This window comes from Papio anubis, chromosome 5 (genome assembly GCF_008728515.1).
Source record: "Papio anubis isolate 15944 chromosome 5, Panubis1.0, whole genome shotgun sequence".
Taxonomy (NCBI): Eukaryota; Metazoa; Chordata; class Mammalia; order Primates; family Cercopithecidae; genus Papio; species Papio anubis.
Genome location: NC_044980.1, coordinates 55,161,726 through 55,183,914, shown reverse-complemented (window position 1 = coordinate 55,183,914; position 22,189 = coordinate 55,161,726). Strand labels below are relative to the sequence as shown.

General features: G+C 39.4%; 2 long non-coding RNA genes across 2 annotated transcripts in view; one reads left to right on the top strand and one right to left on the bottom strand.

Annotated features, from left to right (window-relative positions):
- The window catches only part of LOC101012832, a 58,019-nt gene that overhangs the window by 6,489 nt on the left and 29,341 nt on the right, over positions 1–22,189 (bottom strand). The window contains exon 2 of the long non-coding RNA XR_004183959.1: positions 19,860–20,070. This is a non-coding gene — a long non-coding RNA (uncharacterized LOC101012832). The remainder of the gene's footprint in view (positions 1–19,859; positions 20,071–22,189) is intronic.
- LOC108586297 lies at positions 114–12,966 on the top strand. The gene is made up of 3 exons (XR_002522925.2): positions 114–435; positions 7,960–8,128; positions 11,050–12,966. It is a non-coding gene; the product is annotated as an uncharacterized LOC108586297 (long non-coding RNA).

The window sequence follows — 22,189 nt, the reverse complement described above, 5'->3', positions numbered from 1 at the left end:
ATCTGTATAAAGGTTTGAAGATGCACATATCATCTTGGAAAAAAAGAGGCTGTTATTCCATCATTCCCACATACATGGTTTTGTTATAAATATAATTGAAAATTCAACTCTTTCAAAAATAGAATACATGGGCACTGGAGTTTAGGTCACACATAATCAAATTCTAAATTTCTTTTCCAGCAAAGTTGTCCCTACTGAGGTCAGAGTACAACAAAGAAGGGATGGTGGGCTAAACGCCAAATTAATGAAAAGCGAAGATTTTCAGGCAGGGAGTCATCAGCCTTGTCACATGCTGCTGATATGAAAGGACTGACCACTGGATTGAGCAACATGAAGGCATGTGACCTCAATACAAGCTTTTTCTGTGTTGGAGTGAGATAAAAGAGAACAGGGAGAGAAGTGGAGTCACCAAGTGAGGACAACTCTTTGAAGGAGGTTTGTGGACCATTTGTTGTTATACAGAGGGAACTGCACAGGGGATTTTATGATGAGGGAACAGCTCTGTTTGAGAACTGGATGTAATTGCTCTTGAGACCACAGAGAGTCAAGGTTCTCTGTGATTTAATTATTCAGGAAAGAGGCTTCCTAGAAAGTTTACACTTTCTTCAAAGAAAATCAGTTTCTCTCATTTGCATGTCTCTCTTTTCTAAGTGACTTAATGAAAATTCCTTTCCCACTAACTTGAGTTTTATGTATCTTGTATTGAGTAGACATAAGAAGTGCTGGTTGGCCTGATTTGGTGCAGGACAGGATCCCACAAAGAGAATAGTTTCAGTCTTAAAACCTTTCTTCCTTTGACTTTCTGTGATTAGTTTCCTGAGTGTCTGGTAACAGCTCTGGTTCCTTTGCTGTAGTGTGGTGAGCGTCATCTCTTAGAACAAATTGGTTCACAGGCAGGAGGGATGAAATCATTGTTTTGCTTCAATGTTGGTTCTCCCCCGAGAGGTCTTTCACAGCAAGGGAGTCTATATTTTTAGAATTAGCACGTTCTGTTTCAATGTTGTGAACATTCGTTTTAAACCTGCTATACTTAGTAGAGGTTTAATTACCCAAATTGGGAAACTAGTTTCAAACCATCACCTTCTACTTGGTTAATCAAAACAGTCCCCGCCACCAGCAGGGGAGACTGGCAATTTCAATCACACAGCCACACCTGGTGAGGGTAACTGACAAAAGCAATTCCATTGCCTGAGTTCAGCATCTTCAGCACCCATCCAGTCCTGTTGTAGCCCCTCTTTCTTTCAGTAAGACCTTCCTGAAATATACCCTCTGCGGGCCAGGGCTGGGGGGATGTGTCTGCTCCAATGTCTCTGGGGAGTGGCTTTTCTTCCCACACAAAAGTCGTGATTATATTTTCCAAAATAGCACTCAGGAAACAGAATCTCTCTGTGGCATTTACAGATATGTGAGATGTTGAGGAACTATGGTCTGAATGATGAAATTTCTTGGATTTTTCAGCAATGTCATTTTTTCCTTCATTTACTCACTCACTTCTGGAAGGGCCAGTCTGAGAGCTGGGCTGAGGAGTCCAAGGCTGATGCAGTCATGGATGAGTCTGAGGCAGGGAGACCACTGGTGGGAGAATGGGTAGTGCCAACTGGCTTTAAAAATGCTCAGATAGAAATATGAATTTTGCACATTAATTCAGTCACTTGGCAAATATTGATTGGTTGTGGGATAAGCCATGGAGCCTGGCACTAGTTTAGTGAGACAGATACACAGGAAGAGGAAAAAATTATCATAATAAATGCACAGTTACAGAGCGAGAGCTCTGAAGGATCATTTTCTGGGTATGCGTAACAGGAACCCGATGTGATTGATCAGTGAAGCAAATTGGCACTTGAACTGAGAGCCACAGTGGTGCTTCCCAAACTTTATGTGCATATGAATATCTGGGGATCTTGTTAAATGCAGATTCGTGTGCTGCTTCTGGGGCTTGGGGAGGAGCCTAAAATTCTGCATCTCTAATAAGCTGCCATGTGATGCTGACGCTGCTGGTACCAAGGATTCTAAAGGACAAACATAACGGAAAGCAGGGGTTGGGGGAAATAAGTTTCACGGCGAGGGAACAGTTATACACAGCAAGAACATAGTCTGCATAGTGCTCTTCTGGCCTCTAACCACTGAGGCAAAAGTCAAGTAATTGTTCTACCCTCTTCCATGACTAATTGGCAGGATATATGTTCCCCTGACAGGACATTTCCCAACTTTAAGGCTGCTGTTTATGTTTACTTCAAAATTCCTTTTACCTCTTGTAAATATTGGGATTTCCATTTAAAAGGTCAGACAAAAGATATGTCTTCTACCCTTCTCCTTAGAATTTGCCAGAAAACAAGGACAGAAATATGAATTTCACATTTGATAAACCTTGAAGACTACCAAAAGATAATATTTGGAGAGGGCTCTCAATGCAGTGAAAATCAAATATGGGTGCAGAAAGGCTTCTGGAGGGAGGGCTTGGGAACACAGAGCTCAGATAAAGCTGGCAGGAAACTGTTTTCTTAAGTAGATGGCACTTTGAGGGCAAAACCAACCACCCCTTCTTTGGAATCACAAGAAAGGCAGGTACATGGAGGGTAGAGCTGGAGCATCCCTTTACCCCATTTGACCTCACAGGAAAGTGGAGCAAGCAGAACTGCAGAAAATGTACAGAAATGCTACAACCAGTCTGTGTCCTGGTGAGGCAGGGTGGAGGAGAGAGGCTGAATTGCCTCCTGCTCTGTAGCTGCCAATGCCTGTTGGCCGGAGAGAGGTAAAAATTCAAACACACACACATAGTCTTGTCATCATGAGTTTGTCCCTGAACCAGGGAGAATTCTCGCTAGTCTGGAACTGCTCATCCCCTTCTCAATAAGACCCTGGACCACTTCCAACATCAGGAAGAACATACTTGATTTAAAGAGGAGTAAGGAAAAGGCAACTAGCACAGGAGCTATACAAATAAGTTACAAGACAAAAGGAGGAAGAGGGCGGGGGAGCATAAGGAATCCTCACCAATAACAAGTTGCCATTAAGAAGTAGAAAATTATGACAAAATAAATGTCTATGAACAATGAATTTAATGAAACAATGAAGAGGCTCAAAGCAGAGCAATTGAGAGATCAGGGGAAATAATAGGGCCACCACAGAAGGAAATGAAACAAGAACTTCTGAAGGTCAGGAAGGAAGCAGAAGAGAAAAATAAAGCTACCATGGAAATGCAAGCATATTGTAATAAACACTAAGAAGAAACACTGCTAACATCACAGTGAGGAATAGGAGAGCAAGATTAAGACATAAACAAAAGATATAAGCAAAATAACCAGAAATGAACAAAGTTAGAGTGAACTAGAGAGAACATGAAAGATGGAAAACAAAAGAATTGCAACATATGCATTATTTGTATCTTTTAAGAAGAAGTCTGGAGATATCACTCAGCAAAACTCTTTAGAAATAAAATAAGACTTGAGTCTACAAATGAAAAGGGCATACTGTAGCCCAGAAAAAATTGATACAGAATAATCAACATTGAGATGTATCCAAGTAAACATACTGGCCCTCAAGGCCAATGAAAAATTTTAGAATCCAGGCAACAATAAAAAATAAGAGTGAAAAATCAAGTTGGCATGATAACAAAATAGACTATATAGTGGAATATCAAAAGCAAGAGAAGGGAATCCTAACATAAATGAGAGTACAACATTTCACCGTATTACCATAATGATAAGTTTAAATTGTCAAATTCACCAATTGACTCAAATTTACAAAGAAGGGAAATCAAATTATTTGTAATATGTGAGATGCATCTAAAATAATGAAACTCAGGATAAAGATAAAAATTAGGCAAAGACATGCAAAGTAAACGCAAAAAAAAAAAAAAAGAGCAGCTGACATAACTATGGTTGCATTCAAAACAAAAAACATAATATAAGACAAAAGGGGAACTTGATAATAATAAAAGATGTAATTCACAATGCAATTCAATATGATAGATAAATTGACATGGAAAACATGGGGTCAAAGCTACATAAAATAGGAATAGGCAGAAATCCTTTAGCAGTAGAAAACTTTAATTCTTATCTTTTAACTATGGAGAAATCATATGGAAAAAAAGCAAGGATAGTTTTAATAGCTTTACAACAAACTATATAGTATGAAGACAGATTAAACTTTCCTTTCAAGTATTAATGGAGCAGTTACAAAAATTAACTACATATTAAGCCACAAAGAAAACTGCGATGCAGTCCATCAAGTAGAAATAGTACAGACATTATCTCATGCCGACACAGAACTTCAAACATTAAAAATAAAGAGAGAAAAAAAATAACCTTACCTCCTGGAAATTAAAGAACACTCTCTATATAATTTTTCAGCCTCAAAGAGAAAATCATCAGTAAAGATGCAGAATATTTGGAAAGCAACACGAATTAAAACACTGTATATTAGAGACTGAGATTTTGTTACAGCAGTACTTAGAGGAAAGTTCATAACTTCAAATACTTGTAATAAATAAGAATTAAATTAAATGAATTAAGCATCCAATATCAGAATGTATTAAAATAAAGACAAGGCAGAATAGAAATTAGTACAGATAAAAACAAATTAATTAATTGGAAAATTTTTAAAATGCCAAAATAAAGTCTATGAGTTGTGTTTGAAAAATTTTTAAGTAAAACTGTTTGCTATGCTCTTTTTTTGAAATGATAACTTTTTAATTGTGGTTAAAAATATAAACCTAAATTTGCTATTTTAGCTATTTAAAAATATACAAATCCATGGCATTAATTATATGCAAATGTTGTACAATCATCACCAATATTGATTTCTGAACTTTTTCATCACCCCAGCAACTCTGTGTCCTCTAAGAAGTAACTCTCCATTCTCCCTACCCCCCGGCCCCTGGTAACCTTCAGTCTACCTTTTGTGCCTACAAAGCCTATTCTAGATATTTCATATAGGTGGAATAACATAATATTTGTCTTTTTTTGTCTGGCTTATTTCACTTAGCATGTATCAGAACTTCATTCCTTTTTATGTATGAATAATATTCTGTTGTACGTAACATACCACATTCTGTTTATACAATTGATTTTGTTATGTGCTCTTGGATGGTTCTACCTTTTAGCTATTGTGAATAATGGTGCAACACCCATCTGTTTTTTTAAAGGGAAAAAGCAGGAATAGATGATATAAGAAAACGAGAATAGAGAAATAATTATAGACAGAGCAAATTAAAGGAGATTATAGTACTTATATGTACCACAAGCAAATAAATGTAAAAACCTGGATAAAACATGTAATTTCTAGAAAAGATAAAGTTCTAAGGCTGGCCCCAGAAGAGTTAGAAAATCTAAAGAGACCAATTGCAATAGAAAAAACAGTAAACTCAGGCTATCCCTCTTCCAAACTATCAGGCACAGATATTTTTATAGGTGAGTTCTTCATAACCTTAATGACTCAATCACCTAATGCTTTTAAAATTCTTCTAGAAGAAAAGACTCTAGTTACTTTTTATAAAGTGGAGGTTACATTGGTGTCAGTCTGCCACAGAACAACAAAAATAATAAAAAGAAAGAAAACCACAGTCTAATGTCTCTTGTGACTATCGATACAATCATCTTCAATAGAATACTAGCAAACACATTCCAGGAGGACAGTACAATATCCTTCCTTTCAGGAAATATTAGGAAATCTATTGATATTGTTTAACATCCTAGTATATATGAAAACAGTAAAACCATATGCCCACACTCACGGTTGCTGAAAATGTTTGCTATAAAATTAAAATCCATTATTGATTGTGAAAAAACACCTCATAAAGTAAAACTAAATTTATATCACATTAATAAAATATATTTGTCTTACCTCAAAAGCCAGGTCATCTTTAATGGGCAAACCATACACTCATATTAAATTGGGACAATGATGCCATTGCCACAACATTGTTGAACATTGGTCTTGAGGTACTAACCAACTTTTAGATAAGAGAAAGAAGAGTGGTATGTACAAGTTGGAAAGGAGGAGGTAAGATAATTATATTTGCAAATAATGTAACTCTGTGCCTTGAAAACCCAAGAAAATTAACCGAAAGATCACTGCCAACAATAGTTAAAAAAAATAAGAGAATTGAGTAGTGTGGCTAGATAAAAAAATCAATAGCCTTTACACACATAAACAACAATTGGTGCTAAGATATGCAAGAAAGGACTGTATGCCCAGAGAAGCTAATTCTACAGTTTATATGGAAAAATAAAAAAAGCAAGAATAGCTAGGAAGCATCTTGAATCAGAATAGTAATGAGAAGCATGAATGCTCTGATGAACACATATTATAGAGTTATAATTGTTACAGCACTATGGTAGTGGTGCACACATAGCTACATCAATGGAACACAGGAGAAAGTTTATTTCTTTTTGTAGATCACAGTAAAAAAAATAGCTTGCAAAACCACTTTCCTATGTATGTCATATGTAAATTTTACATAAAAATACATGCACATATATACTTGTATATACATAGAACAGCTTTGGAAGTATATTCAAAATATTCAAGAAATGCAACAGTTGTTGGGTGATGGGGTAGGAAGTACTGTTATATTTCACTATATTTTTGTGTACCTTTGAATTTTGCACTATTTGTGGTATTATTTCTTTAAAAAAGCAATTTATTTTATTATTTTTTTCAAACCCAGAGCAGAATATGAACAAAGTAGATAATACATAGGATGGATATGGAATGATCATCTGAACTATTCATATGGTTGTGTTTGGAAGCTCCCAGGGTCTAAACATTGTAAGATTTCAGGGATTTATACCAAACCAGACTCATAAACATTTGATTTTCCTCATTTTTGAACATTTTTTCCCCTTTGGCCTTTCATTTATTCATTTAGTCTTCAGTAGAGAGGCCAGGGATGGCTTGGATTTAGGGGCTTAACCACCTCCATCTTCATCAGCTCCATTCAGCTGAAGCTGATGCTGTTCTTCTGAAAAAATCCAAGGAGCGTCCTAATAAATATGCAATCTATGTAAAAGCAGTGTGTTTGCAAACACAGCTGCAAGAAAAGCCTCCTACAGCAAGTATATAAAAAGGTACTCAATATCACTAATTAGGCAGATGCAAATCAAAACCACAGTATTACCTCACACCTATGAGAATGGCTATTATAAAAAACACAAGAGATAACAAGTGTTGCCCAGAACATGCATAAAAGGGAACCTTGTATACTGTTGGTGGGAATACAGAGTGGTGCAGCCATTGTGGAAAATAATATGGAGGTTCTATGAAAAATTAAAAATAAAATTCTTATATGAGCCAGCAATTCTGTTTCTTAGTGTATATCCAAAGCAAATGAAAGCAAATGAAATCATCTGTGCCCCCATGTTTCACAGCATTATTCACAATAACTAAGATGTGGAAACAACCTTTGGCTCTCAATAGATGAATGGATAAAAAAATTGTGTGTGTGTGTGTGTGTGTACACACATACACAATGGAATATTATTCAGTCTTAAAAAAGGAGATCCTGCCATTTGTGTCAACATGAATGGACCAAGAGGACATTATGCTATGTGAAATAATCCAGACACAGAAAGAAAAATACTACATGATGTCACTTTTATGCTAAATTTTAAAAAAAGAAACAAAATTCAAATATGTAGAAACAAAGTAAAAAGGTGGTTACCAGGGGTAGGAAAAGTAGAGGAGTGGGGAGATGGAGGCCAAAGGGTACACAGTTTCATTTATGTAGAATAAATAAGCCTAGAGATCTAATGTATAGCATGAAGACTGTAGTTAATAATATTTTGTTTCATAAGGAAATTTGCTAAGAGAGTGGATTTTAGGTAATTTTACTACACACACACACACACACACACAAAAGGTAACTGTGTAACATGATAGATATGTTAATTTGCTTGATGTGGTAATCATGTCATTATGCATATTGTTAAATCAAATTTATGGACGCTCTCATTCTAGGTCCCAACAAACGAAAGCAAAATGGAGTCCCACATGCTAAGTGCCACATGATTAAACTGAAATTTTAAGAAAGCAGGTAAATTTCCAAACAGACCAGATATTTTTGAAAACAGAAGAGTCACAGAAACCAATTGGAAAGGGCCTAGTCAACCTGAGTCAGTATAATAAGGTAATCTCCACTGTTTTAACCCTTATAAGAAAAGTAACCTGAAGTAAACTGATGTTAACTGATCTGCCTTTTTCTATTATTCTGTTTCCTTGTTCCCATTTTACAAAAACCAACTGTTCTGCCATGCCCAGTGGAGCACTCACTCTATTTATAGAATAAAATACTGCTGAATTCTAGAATCACAAATAGAAGCCAATTAGATCTTAAAACTAAATTTGTTATAATTTTGCCTTGTGACAATATGTATATCAAAACATCACGTTAGGTATTGTCTTAGTCTGTTTTCTGTTGCTATAACAGAATACCACAAACAGTAATTTACATAGAAAGAAGTTGATTTGGCTCACAGTTCTGGAGACTGGGAAGTCCAAGAGTATGGCACCAGCATCTGGTGAGGGTCCTTCATGGTGAAAGGGTGGAAGGTGGAAGTGAGCACTAGAGACAGAGAGCAAATGGAGGCTGAACTTATCCTTTCATCAGGAGCCCACTCATGGGGCTCTGCCCTCATGACCTAATCACCTCTTAAAGGGCCCACCTCCCAATACCATTACATCGGCAATTAAATTTCCACACGAGTTTTGAAGGGGGCATTCAAATCATATCAAGAAAAAAAAAAAAAAAAAGAGTCAAGTCCCCTAGGCTTCTCTTCTAGGTAGATTCCTGCTTCAGTCCCTTCCTATATAGAAACTCTGGAGTTTCCCCTACCTCATACTCTTGCCTGTTTTCCAAGGCTCCAAGAGAAAAAGAATATCCTCTTTGCTTCTGAAAAAAACACTAGAGTTTATTGGTCAGCACCAAGTGTGTTTAACTTTAATTTCAGATGGCAACTCGCACACAGATGTGTTTATGTTGCCCTTTATCAGTATTATCACTGGCAAAGCCTTTGGTAAGCAACAGGAGAAGTGGCTGAACAGAATAATTCCAGGCTTGAAGTTCCTTTTTCATCTGGTTCCCTGTGGGAAAAGGCCATGAAAGCTAAGGGTGGTGGCCAAGTCCTGAAGGCCAAGGTCACCGTCAAACATTTTCTGAGAATCTACCAAAAGGTCTGTATTAGGTCAATATGCGCGCAGTTGTGCTTGGAAGGAATGAAGCTTTCAAATATGAGAACTCTACCTGAAAAATCCTTGCCATCAGTTCTTTGAAATGAAACTCTAAGCTGAGAAGAACTCTCTGCTTAGGGGAAGTAGGACTAAAACTTGACTTTTGATTTGGAGAACATTCAAAAGACTCTAAGTTCATGAGTGCTCAATTTGTAATTTTTTGCCCTTGAAAAAAATATAAGCAGGTGCAGTGGCTTACGCCTGTAATCCCAGCACTTTGGGAGGCTGAGGTGAGTGGATCACTTGAGCCCAGGAATTCAGGATCAGCCTGGACAACATGGCAAAACCCCATCTCCACTAAAAGTACAAAAATTAGCCAGGTGTGGTGGTACGTTCCTGCATGCCAGCTCTGGGGAGGATTGATTGAGCCTGGGAGGTTGAGCCTGCAGTGATCCATGATGGCACCACTGTACTCCAGCCTGGGCAACACCAAAACCCTATCTCAGGAACAACAACCACAACAAAGAAGCAACAAAAGGAAATTTGTATTTTTAGCCATAGAGCCTTGAAGTTTGTTATTACCACCAGGGAGAAAATCCTTCATTTCTACTTCATTCCTGAAATGGGTTAATCACTGATTATACATAGAAAATCAACTCAAAAGAAAAAAAAAACACACAAAAACACCAGATTTTACCTTTAAATATATTTTGCACTCTGCATACAACAGCAAGAATGCTTTTCCTAAAAATTCTTTTTGCTTAAGTCCCTTTTTTGCTTAAGTCTCTTTTCCTAAATATCTTTTTTGCTTCAGTCCCTTTTTTGCTTAAGTCTCTTTTCCTAAATATCTTTTTGCTTAAGTCCCTTTGTTGCTGCCGACATCATTTGATTTCACACAGTTATTATAAGCCTTCATTATCCTGTTTCTCCTCCTCCTCTGAATCCTCCTCTCCAACAGCAGGATTTCTATTTCCTTTCTTAGCCAACTAGCTGTGTGGCTAAGATTAAGTCACTGGAGTCTCACTGTCTCTTTGTCTGTAAAATTATGATTTTGGAGTAAGCAGAGTCCTGGCCTGCTATGGGGTGTATCAGAGTCAGGGTGAAAGGGTCTTAAGGTATTTGAAAATAAAGCAGCAGATAAGCTTGACATGGAGAGTAGCCTGCCTCTGGCTCTGTCTTCTGCATTTCCTTAGGAGTGAAAAGCCCTGGTGAGCAAGCAGATTCAGTGCTAAGGTTGTAGCCAATGATCAAAGGAAGAAATACGTATCTGTTTTTTTTTTTTCCTGAGACGGAGTCTCGCACTGTCGCCCAGGCTGGGAGTGTGCATGCATGTCGGCCTCACCTGCAAGCTCTGGCCTCCCTGATTCACACCATTCTCCCCTGCCTCAGCCTCCTGAGAAGGCTGGGATCTCACAGGGCGCCTCGGCCACTCACGCCTCTCTGGCTAATTTTTGTATTTTAGTAGAGATGTGGGGTTTCACTGTTGTTGTGATGTCTCATTTCTGACCTCGTGATCCAAGGCTGCCTCCTCCTCCCAGTGTTGGATTACATGAGCTACCGCCTCGGCCGTAACACACACACACACATTTGCCTTTAGGATCTAAAGAAAATTGTCTCAAAGTTACTGTTGTGTCCATCTTTCTTTTTTTTTCTTGTTACTGAACTTATTTCAAAAATTTAAATAACATTAAAGGAAGGTATAAGATTTTTATGGCTATCCAAAAGCTGCATTAAAAAAGTAACTTAAGGATTTCTAAGTCAATTTCCAGCTCTGAAAATCAAATGATCTGTGAACATATGCCCTTTCTCGGTTCAGAAAGCCATTTAGAGCAAATGTACTTATTTACTTCATCCAGGCTCTCTGCTTACTCCTTTCCACAGCCATCTCCTCCATTGGAAACGCTCTTCTGTGCCATTTTTGACAGACCCCGAGCCTCCTGGCTTCCCTGCCTGAGATGCATTATATTCTATCTGACCTGGACCACTGCATTCAGCTTGGGAGCCTCCCTGTCTTTAAGGTATGGGGCAAAATATAGATGAGAGTAGCAAGGCATTAGGAGTAGTAGTAATAGTAGTAAAAACAAAAACAGTATTTTTTTTGATAATAGTAGCTAACATTTGTTGAACTCATTTTATGTGCCAAGCATTTTATGTTTATTATCTTACCACCCTTGACAAAGACCTTATGAGATGGGTACTATCAACCCAGTTTCTCAGAAGGGGAAACTGAGGCTTATAAAGAGTATACAACTTGCTCCAAGTGGTAACTAATGGAGCCAGGATTTAAACCTAGGCCCTTCAATGCCCATAACCCATGCACTTAATTGCTGTTCATAAACAGTCACCTGCGTATGTTCATCTTGCTTTTACCTGTGTTCATCCCATCTTTTTTGTAAAAATCCTGGAAAGCAGGTCATGTCTTCTTTCATTCTTTTGTACTATCTGAGAGGGCTGTAACAATACATGCTCAGGAAACATTTCTGTTCAACCTGCATGAAGTACAAGGCAGGCTGAAATATAAAGAAATACATAAATTACCCTGAGAAAGAGCAGATCCTTTCATATAACTTTTTCCTGGCATTACCTCTTAGAGGAAAATAATTCTCAAGCAAGCTGTACCTGAGCTGGTTACCAAAATCAGAATGAATTCTCCCCAATCATGGGGGACATTCCGTAAGCCTTTGGGGTAAGGTCTATTTTAAGGATTTTGTTCAAGTTCCTCCTTCTTGTTTCCTGGCCACACTGCGGAGCACTGTAATTGGCTAATAGGGATTCTGAATACGAAAGATACAGGCAGCTCACTTGGAAGTTACGTTAAGGACAAATAAAGATCCTGGAGTAATTTTCAACAAGATAAGATCAGCATCCTAGTATTGAGTTATTTTGCTACATTAATTAATTTCAATTTGTTCTAATGGTCTTTGGCCTCCTGCTTAAATGCCAATTGAGGCAACAGATAGTGGCTTGTCATGTCTTGTTACTTAGTTCTGGGTTTTATAAAGTAAGAACTAAGATGGATATTTATCAATCGAGCAGATTTCTATGTTGTGTCCTCTAAAGCCCTTAGGGTCAGTGTCTCACTGTAGCATCATAAACATCTTTCATGGAATCAAGTTAATAAATGTGTCCTAATGGGACTGTGATGCTTTTGGGTGTTCATTTTAGACACCTTAAGAATTAGTCTCAAGAGTAGCTCAGTTATTAAGTGATTTTGGAGTTGCATCATGTCAGGGAAATAATCAAGAAGAAACCATTTTAATAGCGTAAATTTCTCTGAGATAGTGAAGATAAAAGAATGCTACTAGTTTACCCACTCCTTACTGTCTGAGTCAGAAAGAAGGTGGAACATCCTATTCCTTCTTCAACTCTCTTATCTCATTTAGAAAAATTTGACTATTTCTGCTTTTAGTTCTCTTTTTATGTTCCCCCATTTTTGGAAGATGACTTTCTCCCTGTCTTAGAATAAAAGGCCCAGAGGTAGGAGAGAAGGAGATATGTTCAGGAGTTACCTGTGATGGCTTCCTCTCCCTTGCTTCAGGCACTGGCTCGCCACTCCTTTTTCTATTTTCAGTTCTTTTTCATCTATTTCCTTTTCTATTCCCTGCTTCTTTCCTATTGTCCTGACTTGCATGACACTGGCAAGCTACAAGGAACAATAGCAACTGCCTTAGAAGGCTGACAGGATTCACGGGAAGCACCCTGAGCAGAGCCTAATTCCTAATAAGTGGTCCCTACATATTAGGATCATTTTCTTTCCTTTTGAGCTTCTGGTTTATTGGCCTCTGGTCTTATCCTCCTTCAATATATTCTATATAGGTAATCAGATTCACCTTCAAACAATGCTATTTTGATCTTGTCATCTGGTGCAGAAAAAATAAAACCTTCAGTGGCTTTCTAAGACTATGAAATCAAATTCAAATGTCTCTTTATGGTATTCAAGGTCTTCTGTAATCTCCCCCCAGCCTGTGGCTCTTACTGATGCCCCATTCTTCTATTGCTCAGGATGCTTTGGGCTGTAGCCGCTAGGTTGACAAGCATCCTGATGATGCTGATAAAAGTGCTCAAGGACATTTTGGGAATTTTTGCTTTAGTGTTATCTAGGATGCTACTGTAAGAAATGCATATTTTTATGTATAAATCTTATTTCTGTCTATGTTAATTGCCTTGAAACAAAAACTGGGCCTTTATATCTGTGCAGGAAAGAGTAAACATAGCAGGCTTGACTCTACTACCTTTAGAAAGACCCGCTTGCCAGGTTAGCCTTTGGTTGGTAACTGGGAACCTGGCCCTTGGAGGGCTCTCAGTCAACAGTCAATTGTTAAGTGTGGTTCACTGTGCCTAGACTTTTGTGCAAACAACACAGTTTATGCTTGAACACCTGCTTGCCTGCTTGGAGTCTGGAATATTTTGATGTGCTTGGCAGAGGGTGCCCATGTGATCAGCCCCATGAAAAACCTTGGGCACCGAGTTTCTGAAAAGAAGCTTCTTCCATGGACTGAAACATCATATACAAGTTGCTGCATTTTCCTTGCTGTACTCTATGTTATCTCCCATGGTAGGCAGAAGCATAAGGAAGTCTGCACATAAAATCCTTCAGACTCTGCCTGTGGCTCTCCCTTATGATCTGGCTGTGTATCCTTACTATATCACTAGAATAAATCTTAGCTTTAGGTACCGCCATGCACCGAGTCCCATGGGGTCCTTCTAGTGATGTCCAAATGTAGGGGGAGGGGTGGCAGTCTTGAGTATGCCTGACATAGTATCTGTTTCAAAACAAATTCTTAGAGTAGGTGCTTAATAAATATTTTGTGATTGAGCATCACAAATCCCCCAAACATTGCAGATGCTTAAAAAATTTAAACACTTCTGTTTCTTTGTACCATTTTCAATTTCTTTGGGCACCTTTAAGTTTTATTTATATGCCATCAGGCCAGCATTTATAATATATGGTAGATCGGAGAATGTTGTTCTACTGCCTACAAATAATTGTTCTAGTTTTGCCTATTTATTTTATTTTTCTTCCCGATATTTCAGATACTGTTAGATCTTGCCAGAGTAGTTCTTTTGGGCTTTTGTGACACAGAATCATGCGAAAAGGTGGAGGGTTAGAAGGGCACAGGTTTGAGGACGAGGTTTGGGAGAGCAGTTTTGGTGGGAGGGTAGGAAGGAGAGAGGTGCATGACAGGGCTTGTGTGATGTGACATGACCACATGAAAGGAAGGGGCTTGTGAATTGTTTCTGCAGACTGAGATTCCTTTTCACAGTGTTTGAGAAATAACAAAAAGAGGATTTTATTTTGAAATGACTTATTGGCAGCCGAGTTGTTTTCATTTGATAATGACCCCTCTCTAAGACCAAGTCATGGTTTGCAGTTTACGTTTTAGGGTTTTCACAGATTTTATTTGATGATAGGAGCCACATCATTTGTTCTAGATTTAGCATGTGAAATTCCCAGTAAATTTTTGGTGACAATGAGTGATTGCTTCATTCATAAACATTTACTGAATACTTGCTATGTGCCAAGCATCGTGCGTAGGGGATACAGAGATGAACAAAAAGAGGTCGCCACTCACATCATAGAGGGGAGGCTGACTCACATGCACACATTTCCAATCAGATATGGTGAATACTAGTGGTGGCAGGTGGGAGCCCAGGGGACAGCATCTCCTCCACTGGGACACTGCTTCCTGTGAGGCTTGTCCTGCATTTCATGGCCTTAAATTCATTCCCCTTATGTATTTATCTAGTGGTGCTGATAAATCACTGATAATTTTTTTCATTGTCTAGTTATCAATTATAGCTGATTTTTTTGAACCTTTCTTTAGTTGCTGCCTACATAATTCCCTTAGAATTAAAGCATCAATAATGGACTTTAGCAAACATAAGCACTTTCTAACACCAATGTGCCATCCATCAGCAAAGGAGGCCATGCAATGGTTAGAATCATTAATTCATAGACTGCCTCTGATTCTGCATTTTAAACTTGTTAATATTTAGCTCACGGTGTGCTTTGCCCAAGGTCACGCACCTAGTTGGTGGTGAATTGCCGTAATTTTGCCATTCATATTGTTTTGCATGTATCTCATTATTTTATTTGTATTCTGTGCTAATCTCTCTGATACTGAATATAAGTTTATTGAGTGCAGATGTCTGTGTTTTCATTTTTGTGTATTGCCTAACATATTGTCTAACATATTCCTAACAAGGAAAAGACTTGTTAGATAAACAATTAGATGATCTATTAGGATTCTATAGAGAAACAAAACCAATAGGAAATATATAGGAACACAAGAGGAGATTTATTATGGAAACTGGCTCATGCAATTATGGAGGCTGAAAAGTCTCACAATATGTCATCTTGAAGCTGGAGTACCAGGAAAGCCAGTAGTATAATTCAGTATGAGTCCAAAGGTCTGAGAACCAGGGGAGCCAATGGCATAACTCCCAGTCTGATGCCAAAGGCCTGAGAAACTGGGAGTGTGGGGAGGAACTGGTATAAGTCCCAGAATCTGAAGGCCCAAGAACTAGGAACTCCAATGTCAGAGCAGGAGAAGATGGATGTCCCAGCTGAAGGAAAGAGAGTTCACCTTCTTCTGCCTTACTGTTGTACCTAAACTCTCAATAAATTGTATGATGCTGGCTCGCATTTGTGAGGGCAGATTTTCTTTATTTAGTCTACTGATTCAAGTGCTAATTTCCCCCAGAAACATCCTGAGAGACACATCCAGAAATAATATTTTACCACCTATCTGGGCATCCTTAAGCCCAACCATGTTGACACATAAAATTAATAATCACAGATGATAGTAATGAAAAGAAAAAACCTGGATTTCTGCTTTTTGGTCTTCATGAGATATTTTCCTCACTATATCTCTCTTCATGAGATATTTTCCACTGTATCACATGGATATATTTTCCACTTGGATACAGTAGAAAATATGCATGGAAAAATGTATCTATTATTCCTTGAGTACATATTATACTTGAGGCACTCTGCTAGGCACTGTATTCAACAAAGATGATTAAGACAATGTACCTTTCCTAAAGCACAGAAACCGTAAGATAAATATACAAATGACTATAGTGCAAGGTAAAATACACAAATGCACAACTAAGCAAATCAGAGAGTGGGGTTTTCACACATTGTGGGAGAATGAGAGAAAGCTTCATGGAGGAGGTAACTTTTGACCTAAACCTTGGAGCAGGAGCGCCTGAATTCTAGAGGTTAATTAAAAAAAAAAAAAAAAAAAAAATGAAGGCAGAGGGAGAGAGGGCAGCGTGGGCAAAGGGAAAAACAGGAAATAGAAATGTGAGTCATTTTTAGAGAATTGTGGGAAGTCTCTTTTAGCTGTGGTGTATGAAGTGTGTGTATGTGAGGAGAATAGAGCAAAGTAAGGATTGAAAGTCAAGTTTCCAGGCAATGTTGCCTGGACAAGCTCAGGGCTTTGCACTTGGTTCATTAGCATTTATGGTTTTTTTTTTTTTTTTTTTTTTTTGACAGAATCTCTCTCTGTCACCAGTCTGGAGTGCAGTGGTGCAATCTCAGCTCACTGCAACCTCTGCCTCTGGGTTCAAGCAATTCTCCTGCCTCAGCCTCCTGAGTAGCTGGGACTACAGGTGTGTGCCACCACGCCCAGCTAATTTTTGTATTTTTAGTAGAGATGGGGCTTCACCATGCTAGCCAGGATGGTCTCAATCTCTTGACCTCATGATCCGCCCGCCTCAGCCTCCCAAAGTGCTGGGATTACAGGCATGAGCCACCGCACCTGGCCACATTTATGGGTTTTAAATATGAGAATGACAACATCAGGTTATTGGGCAGCAGGAGGTGGGCTGGTTTTGAAAGGCAGGGGAATGAGGCAGTGAGATAAGTTGGGAGGGGCTGCAATAGTTCAGAAACAAGGTAAGGTACAAGTAAATCACAGGTGGCACCAGAGATGAAGAGGAAGGGGCAGTGTGACAGCTTTGGTGCACGATACAACGTGGGAAATGCAGGACTGAGAAGAGCCAGAGGCAATGATGCCATTAGCAGCATGCATTTAGTACTTATCACAACCTATTTACATTTTCTGTATAAACATTGATCTCATTAGACTGTGAACTCCTAGAGGAACAAGTCCCACATCATCCTCATTGACAAAATGAACATGGCAGATACTTGGTAAATGTTTGCTAGATAAGTGAATGGAAGTCAGGCGAGTTGGCGTGGTGATGGCAGCTGGGGTGTTGATGGAAGTAATATGCTTCTTTTTGGACATGATGGAATTTGGGAATGTGGTATATTTTTTAGATGCAGTTTCTAGGAAGAGATTACCCAAAGAACTGAAGAGCAATGACAAGCTTATGTGTATGTGAGGGCAAGATAAAGAGTAGAGAGATGGTATAGTTGGGTATAGAGAGAATGCTGTAACTGAACTGCTCCCTTCAAGACGTCAGGTGAGATTGGAGAGAAAATGCAGCATGGCTTTCGTCATGGGAAGTTGGAATGTGAAGGGAAGGCTGGAAGGATGAGCAGGACTGAGGTGGACCTGTAGGCTGTGTTAGCCAGTGAAAGTTGGAGGGAAGGTGAAATGGGAGGCAGTAGAGCATGGAGTTACATTTGCAGGCACTGGAGTCAGGCTGTTGGAGTTCAAAGGTTAGCTCTTCTACGGATTTGTTATGTGACTTTACTTACTCTCTCTTGCCTCGAGTTCCTCTTCTGCAAAATGAGGTTAATAATACCTGCATAAACACACGTACAGCACTCAGAACAGAAGCTGGAATGTGGTAAGCACCTCATAAGCATTCATTCTTCTTACTGAAACTCACTAGGATCACTTTGTGCATGTTATCCTATTTAATCCTTAGTAACTGTATAGGTAGGTGTTATTATCTTCATTCTGCAAATAAGAAAACTGAAGTGCAAAGAAGTTTCATAATTTTCCTCAATCCACACAGCCTCTATATGACGTGATAAAGCTTACCTAAGCTAGAGTCTTACCTGAGCCATCTGGTGCCCGGGCTAGTGCACTTTCTCCTATAACACTCAGCTTAAGCTAGGTAGATATGGCAAGACCGCTGGCTGAGGCGACTCAGATGTGATTAATAGGAAGTAGGGAGCTGTGGCAGACTTGGGAGCAGGGGAAGCAGCATGCTGGAAAGATTCATCTAGTATGTTTATAAAAGAGAGCAGGCAGCAGGCATGGGGAGCTGAGGATTCAGACCAGAAATGGCTTAGGAAATTTTGAGGTCTGGCAAATGTCAGGGGAGCGGTGATAGAAGAATGAGCAGAGTTTATGACTGATGCAAATAAGGTGGACATGATGGTATGTGATAGAAACTAAGAGGTCTGTATGTGGGGGGTGGAGCTTGGAGTTTCAACTTGAAAGTTTCAAACATGAGACTCTAAGAAAATAGTCTGAATGGTAATGAGAAAGTTGAAAGGGGAGTCACTTTAGTATCTGCTTCCCTTGAAGAAAAGCACCTTTAGAGGAACCAACTTGGAGAATAGAGTCAGCATCGAAGTGGGACACTTCATTATTTTTAGTGGCAGTGCGGTTCTGCCCTCGGTAACATTTACTTTGCTGTCAGTCCAGCTCTGTCAGTCCTCCTTTATTAAGGAAGGAAGCTGATGGATCTTTCCTTTCTTTCTTTCTTCCCTGGAGTAGGATGTTTTCTATACACAGTTAGCATGTGAACTTCTTTTTAAAAAGAGGTTTACATTTTACTCTAATTCTCATCCATAATGGAGTGCCGTGATTTGCATTTGGGCAGTTAGGAAAATCAGTTCTGTTGACTTCCTGTTTTCTATATCCGGCTTTGAGCAGAACTTCCCATTTGAGTGGGACCAAGAAGAACATAGAAAGCTGAAATGTTCTCCTGAAGTTGATTTCCCATGGGGATAAAGTAAGTTAATGGTCTGAGGTGTTTGTCTCCCCTTGCTCCCGAAGCTTGCCTTTCAGTTGCTCTTGTTTTTAAACTACAGGGAATGAACTGAGGGAAGCAATTTTGTTTTTTTTCTGCAGGTCAGAGTCCCAAAGCTTTAGTGCAGGGTTCCATGGACTCAGGAGTTCAAAACATGCTGCTCAGGCTGAGCTCTTGGCCAGATTTGGAGATTCCAGTGGCTTCTCTCTTTGACAGTTCCTAAGAACATTTTATTTGGATCCTCTTCTTTAGGTTTTTCTGTCTAAACATTTTATTTTACCTAGTGTGAAGGGGTGAGGGAGGGCAGATTGTTTCCTTTCTCCCCCCTCTCCCCTTACCCCTCCCCTCTCCCTTATTCTCTGTTTCTAATTTAAAAGGATGCTCACTTTCATTAATCTCATTTACTTCCTTCAGAGCACCCTGTGAGGCTGATATTGTTATCGCCATTTGACAGAAGGGGAAACTGCAGTTTCAGTGAATTTCAGTGACTTAGCCAAGTCACTCAGTTAACAATGCTGACAGTGAAGCCCTAGTCTTCTGACTTTAGATCTCTTTTTCCCAATACCATACTGCTTTTCTGGTGGAGGTTGTGGTATATAGGATGATATCAGAAAGGAGAGGCTGGGAAGCCTGAACAGATCACATCAACAATTGAATTGTGTACCCTAATTAATAAAATAGAAAATGTTAACTAAATATATTGCCATGCAGTTCTTCAAGTGTATAGGACGTTGGGTCCTTTTTTGTGTCTCAGACTTTAAGATGATGTTGCTTGGGGAGTCACTTACTATATGCTGAAAAATCAGGGTAGGCCAGCAGTATTTCATGCTTTGTTCTTAGGCAATGTGGGTTTTTCTGTTGGAGGTTGAGCAGAGGATGGTAGCAAAGTGACATTTATTTCTCCTGCTTGCCAAATCTTGGTGAGGCCAAAGCGGGTGGGGGAATCAGTTGTGAGTTGGTGTTAATGACGAGTGTCCGGACCTTGACATCTGATCAGTCCTGGAGTAGGAAAAAAGGAACAGAATTAGTGCTGTTTAGAAGCCGGTGATGGAGGTCTGCTTAGGAATGAGTGCAGATTAGGACATGGGCAGCGAGGGAGGCCAACGGAGACTCTGGCTACCTGTCTTTCCCGGCATGTCTGTGGAATGACCTTGCTCTGCCAGGGCTTTGGGAGGAATCCTTTGATTTTGGGGGAATCTTCAGGACTGTGCACATAACCAGACTTTCCTGATGGGAATCTCTAAGGGGGCCTTCTGGGCCAGGGCCGTGGCCAGCAGGTGTCTTTCTAACATGGTCTGTGACTAGCACCCAACCTAGGCGGTGCCTTCTTTTCCTGAATCAAGCCCCTCCCTCCTCAGTGCCAAAGTAGAAGTGGCTGGGTGGGTGACGGTCTGAGTGCTGGCCTGGCACCACAACCCACGGGCCACTACCTACATTGCTGTGAGATCCTGACCTTTCTGTCTTCTGGACTCACAAGATAAAGAGAGTGAATGAGGAGGAAAATCAAATATTGTGGCAGAGAGGGGCTGGCAAACATGGGCATGGCCAACAGAAGTCTCTCACCAAAGCGAGGAGCTGAGAGAAGGATTTGGGGAGGGAATCTCAGAAGTCTCACTCCTCAGGCAAAGGATTCAACAAAGGAAAATCCGACTCTGGCTTGAATATGGTCCAGGTGTGGGGTTAGTAGTCCGTGTTACTGTCTGACACGGGAGAGCATTCTGCTGCGATGGAAATGGGGTGGGCTGGGGTGCAGGGGGAACCACGGAGGTAGAGAAAGGAGGTGAGAGGGAACACAGTCTTGCAGTTGACCAGAGCGTATCTGGCTGCATGGTATAGTCCCCGGATCAGGGCACCTATGTCTGTACATTGTACCAAAACAGCCATCCAGTGTGTTCTTAAAAACCCTGTGAAGGAATGTTGTAATTTGAACTATATTTTGAAGATATCAGAGGATCTCATCATTTAGGAGAATCTCATGGGAATTACTTTTTAAAAAGAAAATAATCATTTTAGGGAGTAGAAAGTCTCTCAACGATTGGTTTTGAATCCATTTACTCCAAGTAGGATTCAGTATTTCACTCTTTCACTGGCAGTGGCTTGTTTTTTCTCCTACATATATGGCTTGCAAAGTTCTTAACTAAGGATAGTGATTAATTATTTCCCAGCTATTTTTACCTTTGCTGTATTAAAAGTTGGAGGAAATTATTTCATTTAACAGAATTTAAACAAAATGAAAAAGTTATTTTCCTTAAGGTATTATGCTGTGCTTTTTCAAGGAAAAGCCTCCTCCAAAGGCACTTTTGGAGGCAGTTACCAAAGGAAAATCCCACCCACCAACAGAGACACTCAGCCTCTAAGTCTGGCTTTTGGAAAATGAACACTATTCTTTTTTTCCAAACAGGACGCTGTGAGATCAGTCATGTACACTATGAAAATAATTGGTGTGCGTTAGTACGCCTTGTGCCAGATTTCATGCTTGTTGAAAGGTGATTGGATTCAAACCAGCACATTTAAAGGTCATCTGGTTGTTCTTAAACTGGGCAGAATTTTAACTCTTTCATTATAATGGCTTTTAACCAAATGGCCATTTTAGGAAGGAAAGAGACTGCATACTGCATTTTAACTTTCTGACCTTTTTCTTCTCAAATTTTTTGTAAAGTTCTCAGGGATTTCCTACGGATGAAAAGGGTCTGAGAAATGAGTTCTTTGCTGGCATTTGGAAAAGGGTGGAAGTAGAAACTGAGTTCTTTTTAAACTACTGAATTGAGGTCAGGGCTTTAAAATGACTGTGCACATCACATAAGCAATGTCTAAATGTCAGGCTGAAAGTTCTCTCTCTTTTAAATAGTACTTCAAGTTCGTTAGTAATAGCTAGCCCTCTGTCTCTTTCTTGCATTTCCTCTCACCTTTGAAAAACTTTTTAAGTTCCTTTAACAGCTCTGTGGAGAAACCACCATGTAATGATCAATATTTCTACCCAGCTGGTTGACGTCAGCCCTGTTTCTGGAATGGGTATTTCACTGGGCTTTGGGGTTTTGATGACGTTTTCCCCCCAGTGACATGGATTAAATAGTTTATTTTGTTGGTCTACAAAATACCATCTGTCTACCAGCCGTTT